Source organism: Lepidochelys olivacea (genome assembly GCF_965140295.1).
Source record: "Lepidochelys olivacea isolate rLepOli2 genome assembly, chromosome: 2".
NCBI lineage: Eukaryota > Metazoa > Chordata > Testudines > Cheloniidae > Lepidochelys > Lepidochelys olivacea.
In genome coordinates this window covers 50814323-50837955 of record NC_140412.1, presented here as the reverse complement: position 1 = coordinate 50837955, position 23633 = coordinate 50814323, and the positions used below count along the sequence as shown (strand labels likewise).

The 23633-nt window shown below is 38.3% G+C and overlaps 1 protein-coding gene across 5 annotated transcripts in view; it reads left to right on the top strand.

Moving 5' to 3' along the window:
* Positions 1–4134: 4134 nt before the first annotated feature.
* Positions 4135–23633, top strand: part of RALYL (RALY RNA binding protein like) — a 625744-nt gene continuing 606245 nt past the window's right edge. For 4 of the 5 annotated variants that reach the window (XM_084621333.1, XM_084621330.1, XM_084621331.1 and 1 more), the window contains exons 1-2: positions 4135–4360; positions 5228–5314. The gene's annotated coding sequence lies outside the window, so the exon portion shown is untranslated. The remainder of the gene's footprint in view (positions 4361–5227; positions 5315–23633) is intronic. The other variant, XM_084621334.1, reaches the window with a different exon arrangement.

Sequence of the window (23633 nt, the reverse complement as noted above, 5' to 3'; positions counted from 1 at the left end):
TAGGCCATTAAATCATCCCTTAACAATAACATTTTTTAAAGTGCTCAAGTACAGATCCTACACAATGTATCATAATGACTTTTTGGCTCAGTTACAGTGTATCAAATAAATATGCCATTTCAAAATGAGGACAGGGCACAAAATACATACTCACCCGATATCCAAAATGTTGTAATCCTCTGATAAATAATGTGTACGACAATACGTAAAATGTGTATTCTAAAAATTATGTACTCTAAACAAATTCCTAAATATGTGTTTGTGATCCAGATTTACCAGTGAGTTCTATAATGATTTCTTGGACAATTAATATATACTCTTACATGAAATAATTTATTTTTTTCTTCTTTGTACAGGAATAAATATATATTCAAATGTCTGTTTAAAAAACAATGGTGGAAATGGGGGAAAGAGGGGCATTCTAATTTAGGCCTTGATCCTGCAAACAGGAAGTCAGTGGGCCTATACACACGTACTTGAAATTCAACACTGCATAAATATGCAGGATTGGGACCTTAGTCCTTAATTTGTTCAGTCATAGTCCTTCATGCAGTGTCTAATACTAATGAGAAATTAGTGTTTGCATCCAAAAAAAAAAAAATCTCATACATGCTGAATCTCTAGGCTTTTGGGAGTTTGTACCACAACCATAGCTGATGTGTTAGTTACAATATAAACCAGTCTATGTTTCCTGGAGGTTTTCTATATCCATAAGGATCCCTTAATATTTTTCCATTTTATAACTACCTATGAATTCTGAGATGCACAGCCCTGCTGCTGAGAGCCAAATTCAGCTGTAAAGAGTTGCTGGAAGCAGTGTGAAAAGACAGAACAAATCCAACGCAGAATATAAAAATAAAGCAACAACAAGTAACAAGTCTTTTATTTGACATTTTTTAACCTCTAGCCTTTATTCATAGAATCATAGAATCATAGAATATCAGGGTTGGAAGGGTTATTCTTTCCTCTTGTTTCTTATGGAGAGCTGGAATTTTAAAACAAGTCAAGAGAAGGGAAGAAACAGAAAGGGAAAGTTTATTTGTTTGCCAAGAAGTCTAGGGGACAGGTACAAGGATGGAAGGAAAGAAATTGGAGTGATTTACACATGAATAGGAGAAACTGGGGGAAAGAGGAGAGGAAGGTGGGATGATGTCATCAATCTTTTATTCAGCAGGACAGCATGTTACCGTGCAGGATATATAATTTTATTGTGTAATACACTCACTGTAGCTTCTGCGTCCTGATTTGCTAAGAGGTTTGACTATGTGTAGTATGACTAAATGACTAAACAGAATGTTTTTGAAAGTTCTTCATGGAATGTCAGCTGCTCAAATTAAATCCACACAGAATAGTGGGAAGGGCAGAATTGTTTCTCTGCTAATGGAACAATTGTGGCAGTTCCTCTCACTGAATGGATCCCACACAACAGCAAAGAAAGGTTGTGAGGGCAGATGTGTTTTTCAGTCCTTTCTTCTATTTACCAGAAAAAAAATAGTTGACAAATATGACAGCTCTGTCTTTAACTGACTACAGCTGGGAAATACCAAAGGGTAGGCAGTGGGAGAATGAGGGGTTGGAAAAGGAGCAAGGAAGTAAAAGAGGGGGAAAGTCCACTTACATTCCTTGTTAATGGAGGTATTTATAGTCTAAAATGAATTTATTTCACACAAATATCTCATTATTTCTCCTCTCTGTGTAAACAATAAGGCCTCAATCTCATTAGGTAAATATTCAGTAATATTATTATTAGTTTTAAATATTTTTTTCATTGTTTATGAAATTACAAATATTTTCTGGCCCAGTAAATTTGAGCCAGAATATTTAGGACACAGAATTTGCTAATGAGATGGTTTAGCTGTATAGTGATGCGGGCTTGACAATCCTGTTCCGAGAATGTCATATTTCTAACTGTAGTTCCAGAAAAAGCTACTCCTAGTTCCAGCAGACTTCTATGTGCAACTGCAATGTTTGTTAATAAGGGTGGGGGAATTAAAACTGAGTTGGATTATTAAAAAATGCTAGTAACTCCCTATCTCTACTAGAAATACTTTGCCTGATGCACCCTAAAATTGTGTTAGTGTTTTCACGGACACATTGCATTGTACAAGGCACTGGTGAGACCTCATCTGGAATACTGTGTGCAGTTCTGGTCTCCCTTATTTAAGAAAGATGAATTCAAACTCGAACAATTCAGAGAAGGGCTACTAGGATGATCAGAGGAATGGAGAACCTACCTTATGAGAAGAGACTTACGGAAGTTGGCTTGTTTAGCCTAACCAAATAAAGGCTGAGGGGAAATATGATTGCTCTCTACAAATATATCAAAGGGATGAACACCAGGGAGATAGAGGAGTTATTTAAGTTAAAGGCAAATTGAAATTAGATGTCAGTTTCTAACTATCAGAAGAGTGAAGTTTTGCAACAGCCTTCCAAAGGGAGCAGTGTAGGCAAAAAAACCTAACTTGTTCTAAGACTGAGCTTGATAAGTTTATGCAGGGAACAGTATGATGAGACTCATTACACTGCCTACAATGGCACATGGTCCATTCATGACTACTATTAGTAAATATCTGCAAAAGCCAGAGACAGGACACTAGATGGGGACAGTTCTGAGTTACTACAGGGAATGCTTTCCCAGGCATCTGGCTGGTGGGTCTTGCCCACATGTACAGGGTCTAACTGATCACCATATTTGGGGTTGGGAAGGAATTTTCCCCTAGGTCAGGTTGACAGAGACGGGTTTTCTCCTTCCACTGCAGCATGGAGCATAGGCCACTTGCTGGTTTGAACTAAATAAATAAATTTGTTAGTTTCTAAGGTGCCACAAGTACTCCTTTTCTTTCTGTGGATACAGACGAACACAGCTACTACTCTGAAACTGGTGGATTTTCTGTAACTTGAAGTCTTTAAATCAAGATCTGAGGACTTCAGCCACAGGTTATGAGTGTATTACTGGTGTGTGTGGGTGAGGTTTTGTGACCTGTGATGTGCAGAAGGTCAGACTAGATTATCATGATGGCCCTTTCTCGCCCATCTAAAACAAACAAAACAAAAAAAACCTAGGGCAGCTCTCACACAGTAATAATGGTGAGTGATGCCTGGGATACTTCTTTGTTTATAATGGGGCTGTCCGGTCCAGAACACCATGTGTAAGTTGCTCTTGACTGATTTGGGGCCCCTTCACTCAGACAAAACCTCAGGCGAGTGAGGGATGCAAAGTGGGGTCCCTGATGATTGCAAATGCCCTTTTTAGGTAACACATGCTACCGTTAAACGTGGGCAAGGACGGCTGGTGGGGAACAACAGGTTCACCTACCATCTGGCTGAAAGAGTTAACCTGCCGAGGAAGTAGCGGTCCTGCGTGACGATGCATTGCTGCTTCTCTGGCTAGCACACGCCACCTGCAAAGCGCTCTCCCAAGAGCAGCCTTTCGGGAGTCACTTGTTTGACTTTAGCCTCTGCCAATAACTTTGTTATTAAAAACAACAGCCCCACCGCACCAACAACAGAGCAGAAGCCAGGAAAGCAAAACAAAGTAGCGAAATATTGAACGTGTCTCTCGGCACTTTCTAGTTTCTGTCCAGCTGCAACCGTGAGCATCTGCTGCTCTGCTCTGGACAAGCCTTGCTTCGGGTTTGCACTTGGACGGAGCAGATCCAGCCCAAGCAGTGAGTGCAGCTCCAGAGCACCCGGCCCCGGTGCCGGTGCCTTGGCAGGGGACGCTGGAGCAGCGCTGGCTTGCACCGCCACTTGCCACCCAGGCTAGCCAGCCCCATCGGCAACCCAGAGCAGGGGACTATTTATGGAGAAGGTAAAACCCTTAATTTGGCAGCACCGGAAGCAGCCGCGCGATAACTTTGAAGTGAGGAGGCGGCAAGTTGTGGCAGCGCCGACCCGCGCCCGCGCAGCAGCAGCTGCTCCCGCTCGCACGGCGCCGGCTTCCAGCTCCCCTCTGCCTCCCGCCCGCGCCCCTGCCTGTGTCTCCGGCGCGCGCGCGCGCGCGCGCGCGTGTGTGAGTGGGTGGGTGGGTGTGCGCGGCGCGTGGCGCTGGGGCGGGAGGCACCTGCTCGGCTCGCGCCGCCGCCGCCGCCGCGCCGGCTGCCCAGGCTCCTGCCCCTGGCCCCTGGCTGCGGGCTCCCGCTCGCCGCCGCCGCCGCCGCCGCGTGAGTGAGTTGGGCTGCTCCAGCGGGGCTAACCCCTTCCCCCTGCCTGCGAGTCAGCCCGGCTACGAATCACGTGTCCGCTGCCTGAGGCAGAGACTAGAGAGGAGGGGAGGGGGGGAAGCGCCTCATTCCTTCTTCCACCGCCATACTGTATTTTATAGTAACTCATTTTTATTCCTCTCTTTTACTCCCGCTCGGTGAGTACCTTTCCGCTGACATTCTTGTCCTCCTTTTTTTGTCCTTTTTTTTCTTCCTTTTTTTATTTTTCTCCTTTTTTTCTTCCTCTTTGATTATTGTTTCAATGGATTTGATCCTTTTTCTGATGACAAGTTTTTTGTTTTTGTTTTTTGTTTTGTTTTTTTCTTCTTCTTAGCATGCGATGGTTACTAAACTGTGAGCAAAAGGTGCTGCTGGGGCTGGGAGTCACTGGGAATTGAGCAATGCAATAAAATTAAGACTTACCAGTCCAGCAACAACATAGATAAATTTACTATCTCTAGATCTAGATATGCAACTGGTTTTGTTATGGCACGAGAAAAGAAAGCAATGTGAAATATGCGTTTTTTAAAAGATGAGGAAAAAAGGCATGTTTCTAACTCTTTTGCAGAGGATTTTTCCAGATGTTGTTTTGATGCTTTTTTAATTTTTAATTTTTGGTATATAGATGTGAATTGCAAATGCATTTTACAGCAGTGTTTACAAAGAGTTTGTGATCTTGCAATACTGGTTTAGGCCACTGAGCAAGATGTTAATTTTATTATTTTTGGTTGTTGTTTCCTTTTTTGACACTCGGTGCAGTCAGCAGTTTTTTTCTTCTTTTTCTTTGATGCCCGTTTATAACGTGAAACTTTTCTTGCAGCTTGTTAGAGTTGATCATTTTTAAATACTTTTTTCTCCTTAAAAAAAAAAAAGCCAAAAAAAAAAAAGCCAAAGCAATGATCGTTACTTTTGCACATTTGACTTTTTTATTCTTTTACCGAGATAATTTTATTATGATGATTATCAGGATGATGATGATAGATATGCACATATATACAAATAAATACATTTTAAAATGATGGCAGTGGAAGGTTTTCCTGGAGAATGAAGTGCGGTTTGGTTTCCTTGTCAACGGAAGATGAAGTGAACAACTGAACATCTCCCCAGTGCAGGTACTTCATCTCCTTGTAGGCGTTTCCACTCTTTGTAAATTACATTGTGGGAATAATAATGATTATTATTAATAATAAAAAATCTCAATCCCTCGCTAAATATGTGTCCTCAATGAAATGAAGACGAAACTAAATTATCTGCCCCTTGATCGCTCGGATGTGTCCAAAATACTGCGCTAATTGAGCCTAGGTCGGTTAAACTGCGTGTGATAGTTTATGTACTATCCTAGACATGCGGGTAGCCAGCTGACAAACCTGAATGGAACCGTGAGATGCAAGTTATGAGCAGGGACTCTTCTAGGGCTTAAAAATAACGGAACTGGATTGTGAGTAAGAAGGGGTGTGTGTGTTTAAAAATGCCTATTAGAAAATCTTGGGTGGCTGTGAGAGAAAACAGTAGCAGCAATCTCTCAGAGGGGCTGGCTCACTGCCATATGAGCTTGACACATATTCCAAATCCATAGGGATAACAAACCCCCTTATTTCCAATTCCTACCCCTCCTATTAACAAGGAATAATCAAGGCAACAAGCAGGTCGTCTGTCAGGTTTAGCTCATTGGGCTGGCGATTAATTATGAGCAGATGCATATTTTGAGGTGTTTCCTTTTGTTTTGGTGATTATTAATGCTGCTGTCTGCCAGGGAATAGGAAACAGTTACTTTCCGTGACGGTCACTGAGAGTTCAAGATTAGGGAAGCAACTGTTACTTTGCTTTAACAGCACCTAAACTGTTCCTGATTTAGAGACAGGATATTGGTGCACTGAAATATGATTTTGAAAGATTTTTCCGACTGGCAGTTTTTCCAGAAAGAAGATAGAGCTGAGTATTTTATCAAAGTTGAGGTGTCCAATACTTGGATCTGCAGTGTTCTGCATGGTTTGCTTTATTGTGATGGTGCTGTTTAGTGTATTCTCTATTAAAAGATTTCAGGGATTTTATAACTTGGGTCATAAAAATTTGCTCTGCATTTAAGCATTGAAAAGAAAGTGTCTTTTAGGGAATCCTTTTTTTTTTTCTTTCCAGATGTAAAGAGAAACTTTTTCTCTATTTTTCGTTTATAGGAATAGAAATGCATTTGGAAGTTAGAAACTTCAGACACATATTTACATTCTTGGAACTCGCAAATACATTCTCTTTTAAACTGAAAAGTTTTTATCCAAAGTCTGTAATGTGCACTCATTCTGTTGAATATGTTGTGAAACAAAACCCAATAAATGTTAGTTATCTGGTGTGGAAAAGTAACTATTATACATGGCTGGTGGGTTTTTACAACAACACTGTGATTTTTTAAAAAAGCCTAACTAATCTAACATAGATTTAATTTGCAGTTGGGTCAATAATCCATCTTTCTAAAAGTCACTATCTAGATATTTACGTGATAGATTATAATACCTTGTTTGGAGTAGTTACAATCCACTGGGTCAATCATCCACATTTTAAGAAGACCCCTACTTTTATTTATTCTTGGAAGGATTAGATTACCAGTAACTGTTGGTAAATGTCTATTTCACCACACACCCACAAACTGATGAAAAAATATTTCCATTGATGATAATCTAAATCTGCAGCTATGTAATGTAAGAAAAATACTGCTTGAGAAATTTTTAGAGTTTGATTTAAGGATATTCACTTTTTATATTTTGAAATGTGATTTTGACAGTTTGTGTTCTAATAGTTATAAAGCTTTAACTTTACTGTCATTAAATAATTATTGCCTGAGCTCTCCATTGTTTGGCCCTCCCATAATTTTCTGCAACTGTAAAAATGTAAATGAATAAAAATTTTAAAAATCTAAAAATAAATAATGGTATTATTTATTGGAGTTATATTAACATTTTAATTCTGCTTAGCCTATTTCTATTTTCATAATTCAGATTGAAAAAAATCTGTGAGTACAAAATAGTGATCAGCATGCTATGCACTATTTTCCCGCCTAGTTTTAAATTATTATTTTTTTCAGTTTTTCATAAAGTTGAGGAGAATGGACAATAAATCCAGAATTCTTAGTATTGGTAAGTTGTTTTAAACAAATAAATCAGGCAAGTAATTTCTGGACCGACATTCCTTTGGCCCATAACTTGTCTGTTTTTATGGGCAGTGATATATCAGTAATTTGGACAGATAGTTGCTGACTATGAGTAAAATCCTGGTCACTTAATCTTTCCTTGAAATCCATGATAAAAAGTTTAGAAGTGCACTACTATGGACACTCAAATGGAGTGTATAAAATACCCATTGCATGTACACAAGTCAGGAATTGATGTGCACACATACCTTTCATGTGCACAAGTTGAGGTTGTATTGAATATTTTACATGTACAACTTGGGTATGCACAAAACAGCATATGCACTTTTAATAACATGGGCCAAGGGGCTTACTTTTGTAAGGAGAACGGTGTTTGGCTCTGTATATGCTGCAACATCTATGCACTGTACAACTTAATTGAGAATGCTATATCAGGCTCACCTTGAAATTTCCATGCTTTATGTCATAATGTAATGTTATTGAAAACAGGACTTTGTGTGTTAATTTGCATTCATGTTTGGAAAGCCACCAATATAAATACTGTACAAGACTAGTAACTGTTCAGTTATTTTCAAGATATAAAATTTTATAAATAAACTAGAAAATTTGAAAATGGACATCTGATTAACTCTGTTATTACCTTTGCTATAATATTTGCTGCATTCCCTACATTTATAATGGGAAATACTGCTACTACTATAGTAATTTTAACTTCTGCAAATGGAACATGTCCAGTCTTGAATATTATCTCTTTATATTTTAAATCTCTCTTCTGATATTTAAAGGGAGGTGAGAGAGTTAATTTGCCCTTCCAGAAATTTGTGAACTGAAAACATTGGAAGGCAATTCTTGTTATCTTTTTCACCCAAATAATAAATTTGCAGTACCTGCTGAATGAAAATCTGACTAGTGAACAGCCTGGTTTCACAGGGTTCTGGGTGCCCTCAACATCGGATGAGCACTGAGTCATAAATAAGCAATACAGAGGATATTAGCCATCCCAGGGCTGGATGATAGAAGCAAATAATGGATGATAAAAGCAAATCATCCTTTCCCCATATCTATATCCCAACACTGGGGATGTTTTTTCACACAACTCTTTAATTTCCAGTATCTAGGAATTTTCCATTCTCCCTTTCTTTATATTCATACCACCTTGTCCTTTGGATAATGTATTGGCCAGTATGCATTACCATGATAGACTCCTTTTGTTTTGCATGAAAATGAAAGTTTGCTAGTTACTTTTTAAAACAATGTTTCTAATTACAGTTTCTTCTCAAGGTACTTATTTCCTAGACTCTGTTCATAGTCATTATCCTAAAAGCCGTACTTCCTATCAGCCATTAACAGGCTAGTTCTGTCTTATAGCAATTTTTCTCTCATTTAACTCAGGCCAACCATCAAAAAATTCACAAGATAAACAACATAACACTATGTATAAAAGGTGCAAGATATTGAAGGGCCTGATTCTGCCCTCATATATGCATGTATAATTCCCACTGACCTCATTGGCACTCACACTGCCCAAGGACATAGATGAGTCCTTATTTTTAATTACAGTTGGATTTTGTGAACCCAAGTTGAAAGTGGCTGTTTGCTAATGAAAAACAGAGTTGTCTGTGAATGTGGGACCCCAATGGAATAGTTTGTAATCCAGTGTATAGCCTTATTCAACATAGGTCTATCGTAAGAAAACAAAACATATCTAAATAAATGGACATACACATTATGACACCAATTTGTTTATCTGCTGAAATTCTTTTATGATTTTTGAACAATCACTCTATTTAGCTAGTTTTCAAATTATTGTTTTAGGCTTCATCACTGTAGGTAACTTAAATACCATGCCTTTCCAAGCAATGTCCAGCACTAGATTCAGAAATGCCAACTATAACCCTTAAAATACTTTTCAGAATGTATTCATGGGGGCAAGTGTTTATTTCTCTACAAACTTCCTTGTGGATGAGGCAGAGCAAAATAGGCTCAGTTTTCCTTTAAGAAAATCCAACCGTGCAGAACTGAGCATGAAAAGACTTATGGCAGAAGTAGCATTCACAACAGGAACATATTAAAATCAGTGAGAACTTGAAAAAGAGCACAAAGAGATGAGGAAGAAAGGGAAAGAGCGAGGATGTTGAGTAGTGAAAAAAAGTGAGGAAAGTTTGGAGAAAGAGATTTTATAGACCATAACTTTTTGGTTATGATCTATAAAATATAAAATAAATATAAAAACTCAATAGAATGTGTAAGAGATATCTTAAATAAAGGATGACCATGCCTTTTTATTGCTTAGTGTATCTGTGAACAACTAATTATTCAGAACACTATAGCCCTAATCCTGCAAACACACTGGAATAATATTACAGGGGTGAGTAGTCAATCGCACTACTTGTGTGCATGAAGTTATTCACATGTGTGAATGTTTGCAAGATTAGGATCCAGAAAAGAGAAAACTGTACATTAGAGGTGGTGCAAAACTCATCATTATAGTATGAGACGTTAGACAGCTGTATAGATTTGTTATTTCACAGATATAGACTCAAAATACTGTTGCTCAAATTGTGGATTTTGCTTTGTTTTGATTTTTGGTTTGAGTGACCACTGATGTTACTTGTTCTTTTGTTGAACACTGCATAAATTCAGTTATTTTTCAGCTGATATGCTGTACAGTAACATTTAAACAAATCTCATTATTTGTTAGTCTAAAAAAGGTTGAGGTAGTATTTCAAACTCCTCCACCTCTTTGTTGATCTTTCTGATGCAGCTGAATAGATTGCATCATTTTAACTCATGATTATTTTCTTGCCATTTAGAAATGCAGTTTTAATTTCAATAATTAATTTAATCTTTTAGAAGCATTTGGACTTTGATTTTGGATCACTTTTCTGGGAAGCATTATTTTTGCAAAATTGAGTGTGATTTTCTGACTGGATGAGTCATGCACCAGCAATTAAAACAAATAATCAAATTGCCCTTTCAAATTACTAAGCAAATTTCAGGTTGCTAGGCACTAATACAATTAATTTGTTTTATCACTGTAAAAGCCTGGAATGTATTTAAAACATGTGTATATAATTACAGGTAATTTCAGCCTGATACAGAGTTAGTAAAATATTTAACTAATCAATTAACCCATAGTGCATACATTGTGTCTTAGTGCTTACATAGTTATTATGCCAACATTTTTCTTTTTAGAGGAATTGTATCTGTATGGTTACCTACTCCCAGTTCAGACACTCCAGTGTGAAACACTGATTGATGGCTGAAGTTAAGTAGAAAACTCTGCAACCTGTAGTCCACGTGGTTTCTACTGGTTGGAGAGTTTTGTACAGATTGCAGCAGGGACAAGGGCTGAGGTCTCCAACCTTGGGATATACTAAAATCTGTTTGGGTTATATTATAGATCTCAAGATTTCCACTGTGGATCAGGTTATTCAGCCAGAAAGCCAGACTTTCTATGGTGTTCTCTATCTATCTGTCAGTCTGTCTAATTTTCATTTTACATCAATCACTATGGATGGTATTGTAGCCCCTTGGTCCTCCCTGTTATCAGACTCCTTTTAGAGCCATTCTGCTATGTCAATGTCTAGCACAAGGGGACCTGACCTATTTGAGATTTCTAGGGGCTGCTGTGCTATAAATAATCATTTGGCCACAAATCTAGCCTCTGAAGCATTTACAGGGACCCATGGAAATTAATTCTGACAGAGTCCTCTTCATGAGGATGATACTAGATAGAATGGTGCTCTTTGGGCTCTTTCCTCTCACTGCCCAGTCATGAGCTGTTTACCCAAACTCTGTGGAGTCCTGGTTAAATGAGGTTTGCATGGAGGGACTTTACCAAATGATGGGAGAACTGATGTCATTAGGTTACTGCCAATTATTACTACCTCCATTAAATTGTACCCCAGTGAATCAGTGCAGCAATATGAGCACAGGGGATATTTTGCTTCAGCAAGAATGAGCTCCTCAGGGAAAAAATGGTCAGAGCCTCTTGACAAACCACAGATTATAAAGGCAGTACAGAACATACCTGAGGATCAAGAAGCAACATGGATCTAACAGAACCTTGATACTATTAACGAGTTTGGTGAAAAGCAGGCCCCAGGCTTCTAGAGGTATGCCACGCAGAATCACACTGGCAGGGCTTGAGTTACCGTGCTAAAAGTATAGTATGGACATTGTGTCTTAGGCTCAGGTGGAAGGTCAAGAAAAAGGAGATAATTGGCCAAAGTGAAATATTAGTGGGATTTTGACATGATTATAACAAGTCTCAATTTGGTCTGTAGAGCAACATATCATATTGATGACACTCAAAACCAAAGATGTCTTGCTTTCAACTAAGAGCTTCACATAGATATTCAGTGGCTGACATGTCAAGTGAAACAGAGAACTTGTAAACTCAGAATGGTGGTATTATGTTTTGAGGACATCCTGTGTACATGGCAGTTTTTATTTTGCTTTCAAGTGTTTTGGATTTATAAATCCAATTTCGTGGAACCCGTTTTGATTTGTTTTAACTGTGCTGTTTGGTATTAGAGTTGTTTAGTATTTAAAATATTAAAATGTTTTCCTCATACTAAGCATTCATTTTATTTCAGCAATAGTGATTAATTAAATCTAGAAAAAAAGTAATTAATGAGTTTGACAAAGCTTTTTATAAATACCTGAACAATCACACAAGGCCTCATCCAAAGAGGTGGTGAGCACCTGCAGCTCTCAGTGAACTTGGTGGGAGTTATAGCTGAATCCCATGGTATATAGTAAGTGGAGCATCATGTTTCTAATGCTGTCCAGTACCCAGACTGTAAAATAAAAAGCTCCTTATGACAGAAAAGAAGGAAATTCCTGCCCAATTATAATACTGAAAGAGCCTTTTTACTTAAATATTTAAAAGGATGGAAGCTGTTTAACACTGAAAAAATTCTCTGTGCAAACAGTCACTGTACGTGCTGTATAATACTATGTGGTTACCTTGTAGGTACAATTGAAAACAAAACACTTACAGTCAGATGCCTATGAAAGGGCTTGATTATATCATGTTGTAAGTGTCAACCTTTTGGGTCCAATTCTGCTCTTGAAATTCCCATTGATTTAACTGTGAGTAGCCTCAGACCTTAAATTAGGAACGCAGCTAGTGAGGTCAGTTTTCGCCATTCTCTAAATTGGATAAATTCAGGTCAGTCTTTTAAAATGCTGCAATGGGAGAGTGGAATCATTTTCCTCACTATTGATTCTGTTTTCCTTCTGCATGCAAAGCTTCCATTGATTAAAATGGGGTTCTACGTGGAACAACTGCAAGACTGGCTCCTCCAGATGTATACACGTAAATCTTATAAACAATTCATGAAAGTTATGCCCTTTGAAAAGAAAATTTACCCTGAAGTTTTGGTGTTACTGTCTCTTTTGCCATGGGGGATAATTCTTCAATGTAGCAGCTGCTGTTATTTATTATTGTTATTATTATAACACACAGTGGCCCTTATCATCAGGATTGGTACACCAGGGTGCTTTACAAATAAATACTGATATTGCATGAAATCCTAGCCCTATTTAAGTCAGTGGTAAGGAAAGCTGAAAAATTTCCATATAAACTGTATTCACTGAAGCTCTGTGTGGTGGTTCCTTGTCCAACTGGCTAGAAGAAAAGGAATTATTGCCCCTTTAAAGAATCCTCTTACAACTGGATAGTAGAGGGGAAGGAGAGGGAAAGTGTACAGGGAAGGAGCAAGGAAGAGCAAGAAGCAGTTGGAACAAGGTGGTGGTGCTGGAGGGGGCACTACCCTTCCTACTGATTGGAAGAGAGGCGGTATTTATACCCTGTGCAGTCCTGGAAAAGCCCTCTTTTGAAAACTGAAATTTTGACTAAACAAAATCTTTTGCAAAAATTGTCTTCTTTCTGTGGAAAATTTCAGTTTTTGTCAAAAGATTTTGGCCAAAAACTGGAATGATTGTGGGTTTTGAGTTTTTGGTGAAAATTTAAAAAACGGAGTGGAAAATTTTGAGGAAAAAAGGAAATTTCCACCGGGGGGGGGTGGGGGGGGAAATCAGACCAGCTCTAGGCAATGGCTAAACTCCCATTAGTCCCAGTGAAGTCAGGATTTCATTCATTGTTCCTTCCCAGAAGAGCTTATAACCTAAGGCCCTGATATTGCAGTAAGTTCCACCACGCATGAGCCTGCACAAAAATCCATTTACTTCATATAATGGATACAAAGGGTCCACCTGTAGGGAGCTCATGGTGCCTGAGAAAAGAGGCAAAGTACAAAGGGTGTGGGGAGAGGAATACAATCAAATATACACAGTTTGGATATACTGATATACAGTTACAATTTTAAAAATTTATGAGTAAATAAAGTAAGTGGCAAAAATCCCCCTCACCCTCTCAACTTAGTTATCATTAATTGCTCATTTAAATGAATTCCTAGAATATTACTGACAAATGGTCTTTCAAAGTCCATTGGTAAGTGGAGGATTTAGATCAGTATCCAATGGCGGAACTGTAGAGCTTGTCTACTGTCATGGTTCAATGGCCTTGCTATGAATATCACTAACTAGTGTAGTATGAGGTCATAATCTATTGCAGTACAATGTGAATTGAGTCCAATTAGAGATAGTGGTGAGATCCCATTAGCAGTAAGATGAAGTGTGACGAAAAACAACGAGCTATTATAGCTCATAAATAATATGGAGTCCTGTTTGATTGCAAGGGTTTCGCTATTGCTGTATGAGTGTCTGCAACATTTTTTGTAGGATTTTAGAAGAATGATAACACTATGTAAATAGATTGAGATTTATGGAGAGCTTTGTGAATTCCACAATGCAAATTCCTGTAAGGAACCTGAGTTGGCCACACTTTTCAGCTGTCTTCACCATTATGTAATTTAAATTATACTGTATAGTCCAAAGTACTATAAGAGGAAACCTGAATCAAGCTAGTAAAGTATATAGTTCAATCTGATATGAATAAGTGCAAAACATGGCATGTCCTGAGTTAATTCCCAAAATAGCATAGTGTTATTCATATTCTAAAATAAGGCACATCCAGGGTACTATAACTGCCATGTTAAAATGGTATGCATTAAGTCAGAAATCTGATTGATTAATAAGACTCAAGAGACATAGGTTGGAGCTCACAGTGTAAAACATTCAAATAACCATTTCCTAAGGGCAATAGAGTGTATAGTTACAATATCGTGTACACACTTCACCAGACGAGGAGGCAGTTGGCCTTCATATTTATTCTTCAAAGTGTATCTATATATCTACTGTAAGGTTTTGTACTACCTATTGAAACTGTAGTATCTGAGCACCTCTTACATAAAATATCCTGGTAATAATGAAGTCCTTGGTGGAATTCATGGAGTCTCTGGCTTGTCTCCCTTTTTTGTGTTATGCACCTAAGGCACCATGGCTGGACACCATGCGAATATATGTATTGCTAACACATCTAATATCATACATTAGTTACAAACAGAATGTTTGTCATTGGAATATAAGGAGCATGTGGCATAATGCATTTTCAGTATATGAAAGTATACAACTGCTGATTGAGCTACTAGGTAATAGTATGACATATGAACCAAATTCTGCCATCACGTGTCATAAGGTCCCCATTCTGCAAGCTGCCTCTGTGTGAGCAGATAATCAATAGGGCTCCAAGTGGATGCAAGGGTTTGCCTATGCAGAGAAGCTTGCTGAAAAGTGCTAATGCTCTGATTCAGGACAGCAGTTAGAGCAAAAAGCTTAAGTGCTGTCCTGAAATGGGATGTTGTCTTGAATTGGGGCCTAAGACAATAAGCAGGATGGTATGGCATACCACAGCAGAAATTTTAAAATGGGTTCAGAAATCCCTGCTACTTGGTCAAAATAATAATGAATCTTGCAACAGTAACCATAACCACAGAGTTACAGCAGGAACTATTTTCACTGCCTAAAAAGTGCCATTTATCAGAAGGGGAAAAATGCATTAAACTTTGTTGTTTTATTTAACTGCATTTCTGAACCCATTTTATCTTTTCTTTGTAATTTTTTTTTATTTCAGACTTGCTGGACCTTCCCTCCTGCTCTGGACCTCTCCCCTGGCGTCGGCAGAGCTCAGAAGGATGAAAGAAAAAGAAGCAATAGGAGAGGGATGGAAGAGGGGAGAGGAGTAAAAGGAGGAGGAGGAGGGCAGCAATTGAAATGGAGAAAAATTCAACAGCGGTTCAGTTAAGGCTTAAACAATGGAATGTTTATAAGATCCCCTCCTACTGACCTTTCCTTCTGGGTCATTACCCTCTCCCGCTCTGTCACCTTAGCTATGGGGGCCTTTCATCAGCACTTCAGCCACAGCAGCCTCACTTTTAACTTTTGCTTATTATTATCAAGAACAAAACAAACAAAAAATCCCAGAATGCAGCACCCTGCTTACAGACCTAATTTCCAGGATGGTGGGGTTTTTATTTTTGTTTTTTAGATGAAATACGGTTACATTGTTAAGTATGCAAGTCAGTAGGAGTACTAGCGTGATTAAGGACTATTTCTGTGAGTTACGCTGGGACCAGATTTGCAGTTAGGCAGTCCTAAGTTGCATCACTGTTGCAATGGCCCCTTATGTGCCATTGCAGGAGTGCAGAACTGCTGGGCTGAAAGGATTCCACAGCCATGCCTCCTCCCATTCTGATGTGCCCCTTCCTCTTCAGGCCCACCCCTATCTGGAATGCCTCCTGCATAGTAGGGCTGTTGCAGGAGGGATCACAATATTGGTAGAGACAGTACTCAGCCTAGAGGACTCCTAAAATGGGTATTTCCTGAGTGGGGGGAAAGGGGACTTACATCTGTTCTATTGCACCTCTGTACAAGACGAGCATAAAGGGGCCATAGGGCAGCCATTGAATGGGTACAAAGGCAGCCTACCATATCAAGTTTGCAGGCTCAAATCTTTATACTGGAAGTGGTAACAAATTCCTGATGTTGTATTTCAAATAAAAATTGAACATGGTTGTTAGTGAAGTTCTTTTGTTTTTCACATCTAGCCCAACAGGTGCTGGTGGAACAGGTCCAGAGCAGAATGGTCAGGTCTGAAAGCCTAAAAGGAATGTTCTTGACCTAAGCAAACAATCTTTTTTAATAATAATGTGCACGCACACACAACACACTCGTTAAATAAAAGTTTGAGAGAATAGTAACTTGCTGAATTTGTTAAAATATTATTATTTTATAAACGTTTTCATTTTATAATTTCTCTCCACTTACAATGTAAACATGGACTGTTGTCTCATACATTACTCTATATTTATAATATTCATTAGTAATAAATGCTCCATAGTGTACTGGTCTTAGTGCTGAATTGTTTCCTAAATGGCATGTTATACTACTCAATCTAATTGACAATAATTCAGTATGGTACATAGAATTGGCAAAATCCTGCCTGCTTTTATACATACAAGTAGTTGTTTTGAAGTCACTGATCTTATTGAAATCTATGTAACTGCCTGTGTAAGTAAGGTAAAGACAGATTTGATCCATAGGGCCCAATCCAAAGCTCTTTGAAGTCAGTGGAGAAACTCCCACTGACTTCCAGTAGGCCTTGGGTCAGGCCCTTATTCCTGATGTCCCCCTGCAGTATCAGCAGTGTTGTAGAATAACACATTACAAGTTATTCTATAACTTTGTGCCTTGTTTTGTAACTTTCAACTTTTATTTCAAAATGCAGTGAAATTGCTAAATACACTAGTTGCCATTTCATTTTAAAATGTAGCCTTCAGCCATAATCATCAGTTATTTTTATGACCAAATGCTTGGTATAATATTATACTACCTTCAGAGCCATTGGAAAAGAAGTTTTATAGCTTTGGGGGAATGGTATTGGCACCTTGAAGATACGGACTTTTGATTAAAACTTTGAAAGGCCACAACTTCTGATAGGGCAGTGCATTTTGGGGGGTGTTAAATTTATACTTATTTCAAGTCAAGAGCTATTATTGACATTGGAATTTGTAACTGAAACATGTTAGATGGCCTCAAACGTAACTATAACATGTTTAAGAAGTAACATTAACAAACCTGTATCAATAAGCTTGGGCCAATTTTTTTTTACAAGGGTGCCTAAAGCCATGCATCTACTGTAAATCCATAATTAGGTACTTACATAAAAGCAGCTCAATTTTCAGAGGTGTTAATCACCCACAGCTCAGACTGATCTCAGTGGGAACTATCAGTGGTCTGCACCTCTAAATAAAATCCAATTATTTATATGTAGATGCTTAAGTGTTGGAGCTAATCAGAAATATTTTTTCTGAAAACTTTCAATTTTCTCAAAAGTTGATTTTTTCTAACCAGTTCTATTTATTATGGATTCAGATGCCTGATTTTAATAATTCCAGTTTGAAAATGTTTTAATATATTTTTCCTTTAGCAATATAACCTCTCCCACTGAAGACAATTACATTCTTTCCATTGACTTGAATTGGGAGTTAGACTAGACCCAAAAGATCTTAGTGTACTCTGCATTTGAAACTTATAGAATTGGTAAAATTTCATTTTAGTGTGTGTGATTCTCTTGCCATTACATCGACTTTAGGGGCCAGATGCTGCTCTTATTTATAGTTGTGCGACACTTTGACATCAATGAATTGGCCTCAGTTGGTTTGCACTGAGAACAGAATTTGTCCTGAAGTCACTACCAAGTATGGCTTGCTGTCAGTTATTTCTCAATATGGTATTACATACTGTAAATGTCAAAATATAATAAATAAAGAAATAAAATATGCCCATTATACCTTCTCATAACAGTCAGTCTTATGGTGCATTGGTGCATTGTTTTGTTGTAGCACAAATACAACATGGTACATGTGTATAAATAACAGTATCCAAGCGGATGATACCTATTTCCAGTGAAGTCTGTGAGAATTTTGTTATTGATTGCACTGGAAATAAGATCAGGCATCAGTTTTCCAATATGGTAGGATGTGGTTCGGATACAAATATGGTATAATGTACTGTTTCAGTAGAATAGACAATTTGATATTGGATGATTCAGTAGTTCCCTAGGTGGAAAAATAGAAATGATATTTAACTAAAAATGTGTACTGCTGTTGCTTCCAGTTAATGATATGGTGCAAATTTTGTCCAATATGCTAAAAGTACAGTATGAGTAGAGTGCTATTTGCTAATCAGTAAAACAGAGTAAAGGATGATGGTTCAAGAATGGTTAGTCCGGTGTAGTTTAATATTATGAGATCAATTCTTTGTTCAGTAAGATACATATTGGGACAAAGCACAGAGTTTTATGAAACATTGAGTAATGTCTACTAAAAATCCTAATGATTAATACCATAGAAAGTAATTTACCATACAGTGTCTTAGTATGCTGTGAAACATTTTCATTTCCTTAGAACTTTGCAAACCTTTAATCATTTGGACTACCAGGTGTCTGGCTCAGGCCGAAATGTTTTGGAACGTTTCAGCCAAAATGGAAATGGTTAATTTCCAAGAATGAGGCTAGTGAAAAATATACTGTTTTGCCCATTTTAAAAAAATTCTAGTGACTTTTTTGTGTGTGAGAAACTCTAGTATCTCCATTCTTTGGAGAAAGGACTTGAAATTTGGCAAGAGGATGTCTTTTTCTGACAGGGATGTGTTTTGCTATTCCCATGAAAATGTACCTAAACTTAGTCAAATTACAAGATTTTGAAAAAATATCAGTTTTCACATGCTAAATAGAGACCTGCTCGAGCTTCTCAGCTGAAACCAAGGAAGATTCCATTTTTACTGAGCATGCTCCAGCCCAATGCTCAGTAGAATTGTGCTGCAATGGCAGCTTTGCACTACTGCAGACCAGGCTAAAGCCAGGCACTGGAACTCAGAGCAGGGAGCCTCTCTCTTCTGTGTTCTCAATGTCCACATGCTGGGTCCAGTCAGCAGTAGGAAGCTGCCACATTTGAATGCCGAGGGGGCAAGAGCCAGACCTTCATTAGTGTGTGTGTGTGGGGGGGAGTAGATTGGGATAAAGGTCCTGAGCAGGGGGGTCTGGGGTTGGACCCTGGCTGAGAGAGAGGGAAACTTATACTGGGAGTTGGTGGAGGAGGGGCGGGGGGGAGACAGAGACTGGGACTGGCTGGGCCAAGAGACTGAGACTTGGAACCAGTATGGCAGATGGGAAGAGGTGGAGGGGAGCAGAGAGTGACAATGGTGTGGGGGGAAGAATTTGGACTGTTGGGAAAAGAGACTGGGACAAGAAACTTGCAGAGGAAGGGAATGAAATTGGACAAGGACCCCAAGGAGTTGACTGGGATGAGGAATAGAGGCAGAATGGGGGCGATAACTGGATGCTGAGAAGAAAGACAGATTTCACAAGAAGCCAGGAAAAGGAGAACTGGAACTGACTGGGCAAGGAGACTGGAACTGGGTAAGAAACCCGAGGAGTGGAGAGTGTGACTGGCTAGGTTAAGAGAATAAGACTGGGATGAGGAGCCATGGTGAGGGAGCGACAAGACTGAGACAGGGACAAGTCGGAGAGGACAGGGCAGAAAGGATCAAGCTTTGGGGGAACAGGCAGAAGAGCCTGTGACCACTAAAACACATTTCCCTCCAGAACCTGGAATGAAAGCTAGGATTCCTGCATCTCACCATTCTTAGAATCATAGAATATCAGGGTTGGAAGAGACCTCAGGAGGTGATCTAGTCCAACCCCCTGCTCAAAGCAGGACCAATCCCCAACTAATTCTTCTCATGTGATCATGTAAATAAAGACTATTGTAATGCATATGCACAAGGAGAGCAATTAAGTTTGCACTGGCATTTGATAACTTTTGAGTGCTTGACTTTGCAATCTTAATAATGTCCTTTTAACATATTTCTGTATATAATATATCAATCATATATGTATCTATACTGACAATATATACTGCAAACTTTACAACAAACTGTGAGATATGATATATAATCAAACATTATAAAATTGGATTTATTTATAAACTTTTATGGAATGCTCTACTGTAGTTTTTGAGTTCCTAACAAACAGTAATCACAGTCCCTCTGAGAGGTAGAGAATGTTATCATCTGCATTTAACAGAGAGAAAAACGAGGAAAAAAAGATTAACATATGACTTGTCCAAAGACCTAGCCCACTGAAGTCAATAGGAGTTTTCCCCTGATTTCAGGGGAGCCATGGTTTCACACAGGGAGTATACAGCACTAGGCTAGCTCTAATTTCTGGGTAAATTTGTACTCCATGCTATACCTCTGATTTCAATGAGATTACGTGGTATAAATTGGTATAAAAGAGCATAGAATTTTTCCCTTTGAAAAATATAACTTTTTTATGAATTGAAGTCTAAAATATTAGGAAAAATGTACTAAATCCTATAAAAGTATGAGTTGACCGGAGGATAGGTCTGTTTTTGGTATGTCATAGATAATTTTGTAAGATTATGAATATTTACTCTTATTTACCTTGCCAGTTTTCAGAGAGAGATTATGAACCTGAAGTTATAAAGTCTTTGTGAAAAGCAGTTAGTGAGCATGTGCAACAGCTACTTTTCAAAGTTAAATTTATTAATTTCAGTAGCAATCAAACTATAAATCAGAGGTTCTCAAACAGGGAGATGCATCCCCTTGGTGGGGCATGGAATGTGTTTGGGGGGAGGGAGCATGAGAAGCGTTAGGGGAAAAAACTTACTGTGCACAGTTGGAGCTGGGTGGCCAGAGAACAGTGGTTGCTGGCCAGACACCCAGCTCTGAAGGCAGCACCGCTGCCAGCAGCAGTGGAGAAGTCAGGGTGGTATGGCACTGACACCCTTACTTCTGTGATGCTGCGGGTGGTGGCGATGTTTTCAGAACTGGGCGGCTGTAGAGGGGCGGGTGTTGGCTAGGCGTCAATAGACGGGAGTAAACTTCTACAGACACAAAGAAGGGGAGGGGATCAAATAAGTTTGAGAACCACTTTTATGGGCCATTCACTGGCCAAATTTTGTTATATAGATCAGAGACGTGTGAGTTACAGTATAAGGGAACAATCCACTATAGGGTAGGAAGATAACGCAGTGTTGCCAACTCTTCCAATTTTATCACGAGTCTCAAAGTATTTGACATTTTACTTGGAGCCTGGAGTGAGGCATCATGCGAAAATCCCATTGGGGTGTGATCTGAGTATGGAGTACATAATTGGACTCTTCTGCTGTGCAGTGCAATAATTATGAGTAGTCAAATTATTTTGTGTTTGTATTTGCAAAATATGCAAAGAAAATTTTATGACTGCTTGATTTTGGTGTCGACAATGTTACTTTAAACATTGAAGACAAATTCACAAAAGGAGAAAAATGCAGTATTAATGGTAAATTCTTGAGGCATTATCTAGGTACTTTGAGGTGGACTGAATGTGAAGTCTTATGTTTCTTAACAATATGAAATTTGAATATATAATGATAAGTTTCCTAACATTTGCAAGGTTGTTACAGATCCTTAATGTTATTTTTACATGAGTTTTTATCAAATAAACCACTTGCCATTTTAAAATACAATTCCTTATGTATTCCATAATTATTGTAAAGATTACCTTAAATGTATTTCCATATGTGAAAAGACAACTTTATATCACGATTATATCATAAAAATGTAATGTCATTGGGAGGCAGCATGAGTTAGTGGACAGAGTAGACAATTGAAAGCCAGGAATGCCTGTGTTTCAATACTGACTTTATTTATCACTGCATGAATTTGGAAGTACCTTAACTGCTCTGTATCTCAGTTTCCCCATATGTTTATAGAGGCAATATTTCTTTGCCTACCTCACAAATGTGCAGACATGAGTTAATCTTTGGACAGCACTGTAGCACTTTTAAATATAAATCATTATATGATTACAGTTAATAATATAATTTTGTTAAACACTCAACATTCACCTGCTAAGGTATCTTAGCCTGTACTTAGAATAGGATATGCCATGATACTGTACTAACTGTAGAGTAGCAAATGCTAAGTTTGTATAGGTGCCTACTATGCACAGCCCCTTTTATCTAAGAATTTCAAATCCTTTGCAAACAATAATTAAGCTTCATGACACCACAGGCTTTTAAGTATCAATTATTATTTTTATTTAATTTTATTGCAGTAGCACCTAGGAGCCCCAATGATGGATCGGAGCTCCACTGTGCTAGGTGCCATACAAGTATGTAACAGAACAGCTTCAAAGAGCTTACAGTCTACTATAAGTGTTAAGAATGCTAGAGTATCATATATTCACGTGACCTAATGACTATTTCTTTAAAAGAAATTATGCATATACCTGTGGTTACTTATGCATGCAAATATTATTTTCCTTGTGCAATTGACTATTTTGCATGCAAAAATGCAGGTTTTGTATACACAGTCACCTCTGTGCATGCACAGGTGCACCGTTTTTGTAGGTGCAATTATGACAAAAATGTGTTCTGTAATTTTCACTTTTTCAAGACTTCCTATGAAATCTCATGGTCATGGCCTTCTTAATGCACATTTATTACATCCTTATTTTGGTCAAGTGCCACCTGAGGCACATTGCGCCTACTCTAAGAAGATCCGCATGAGTGAGGAGAGTCATATTTTCCTCTATCTCCCTGTCAATACTATGCGATGTAGAGCAAAGTATCTGTCCCAGGGTGACAAACATCAAGAAAGGACCTGTAACTCTGCAGGAGAAGAACCCTTCTCTATTTTTTTGAGTTCTTGAGAAAATCTTAAGCATGTAAGTTCTTGTAAGTCAGGGTATGATAGCAGGTCTCCAGGTTGCTATGCTTTATATGAAAGTGGTGCTGGACAGACTCAGGAATTCTGAGAGGGATATAAAAAAATGATATTCTACTGCTACCAAATAGAAACAATGTTACCCAAGTTATTGAGATCAGTGTCAAGTATCAGAATCTCCAATAATTTTCTGCAGTCCAAAAATCACTGAGATTTGAATCAAAACCAAATTCAATTAAAAAACTCCAAGCAGATTTTTATAAAAAACTATGGAAAAAAAGCTTCCAGGGCTCAAATGTGAAGATTCAACCCAAAATATAATTTTACAGCCAAATAGTAAACTTCTAATACAAATGTTGAGAAACCATTGTATGTGGAGATATGAATAACACCAAAGTAATATTGAAAAACATTTTTAAACATGCTACTGCATTCTCTAATACCTTTGAGCTCAGTTCAACCTTTAAAAAAAGTGGCTTCTTTATTAATAGAATAATAACGCCAGATTTCAAAGCAGATGGACCAGAAACAGACATCAAAGACAAGTTAACAAATCGTGAAATTACCAGAGTGAAGTCTGCAGAAAA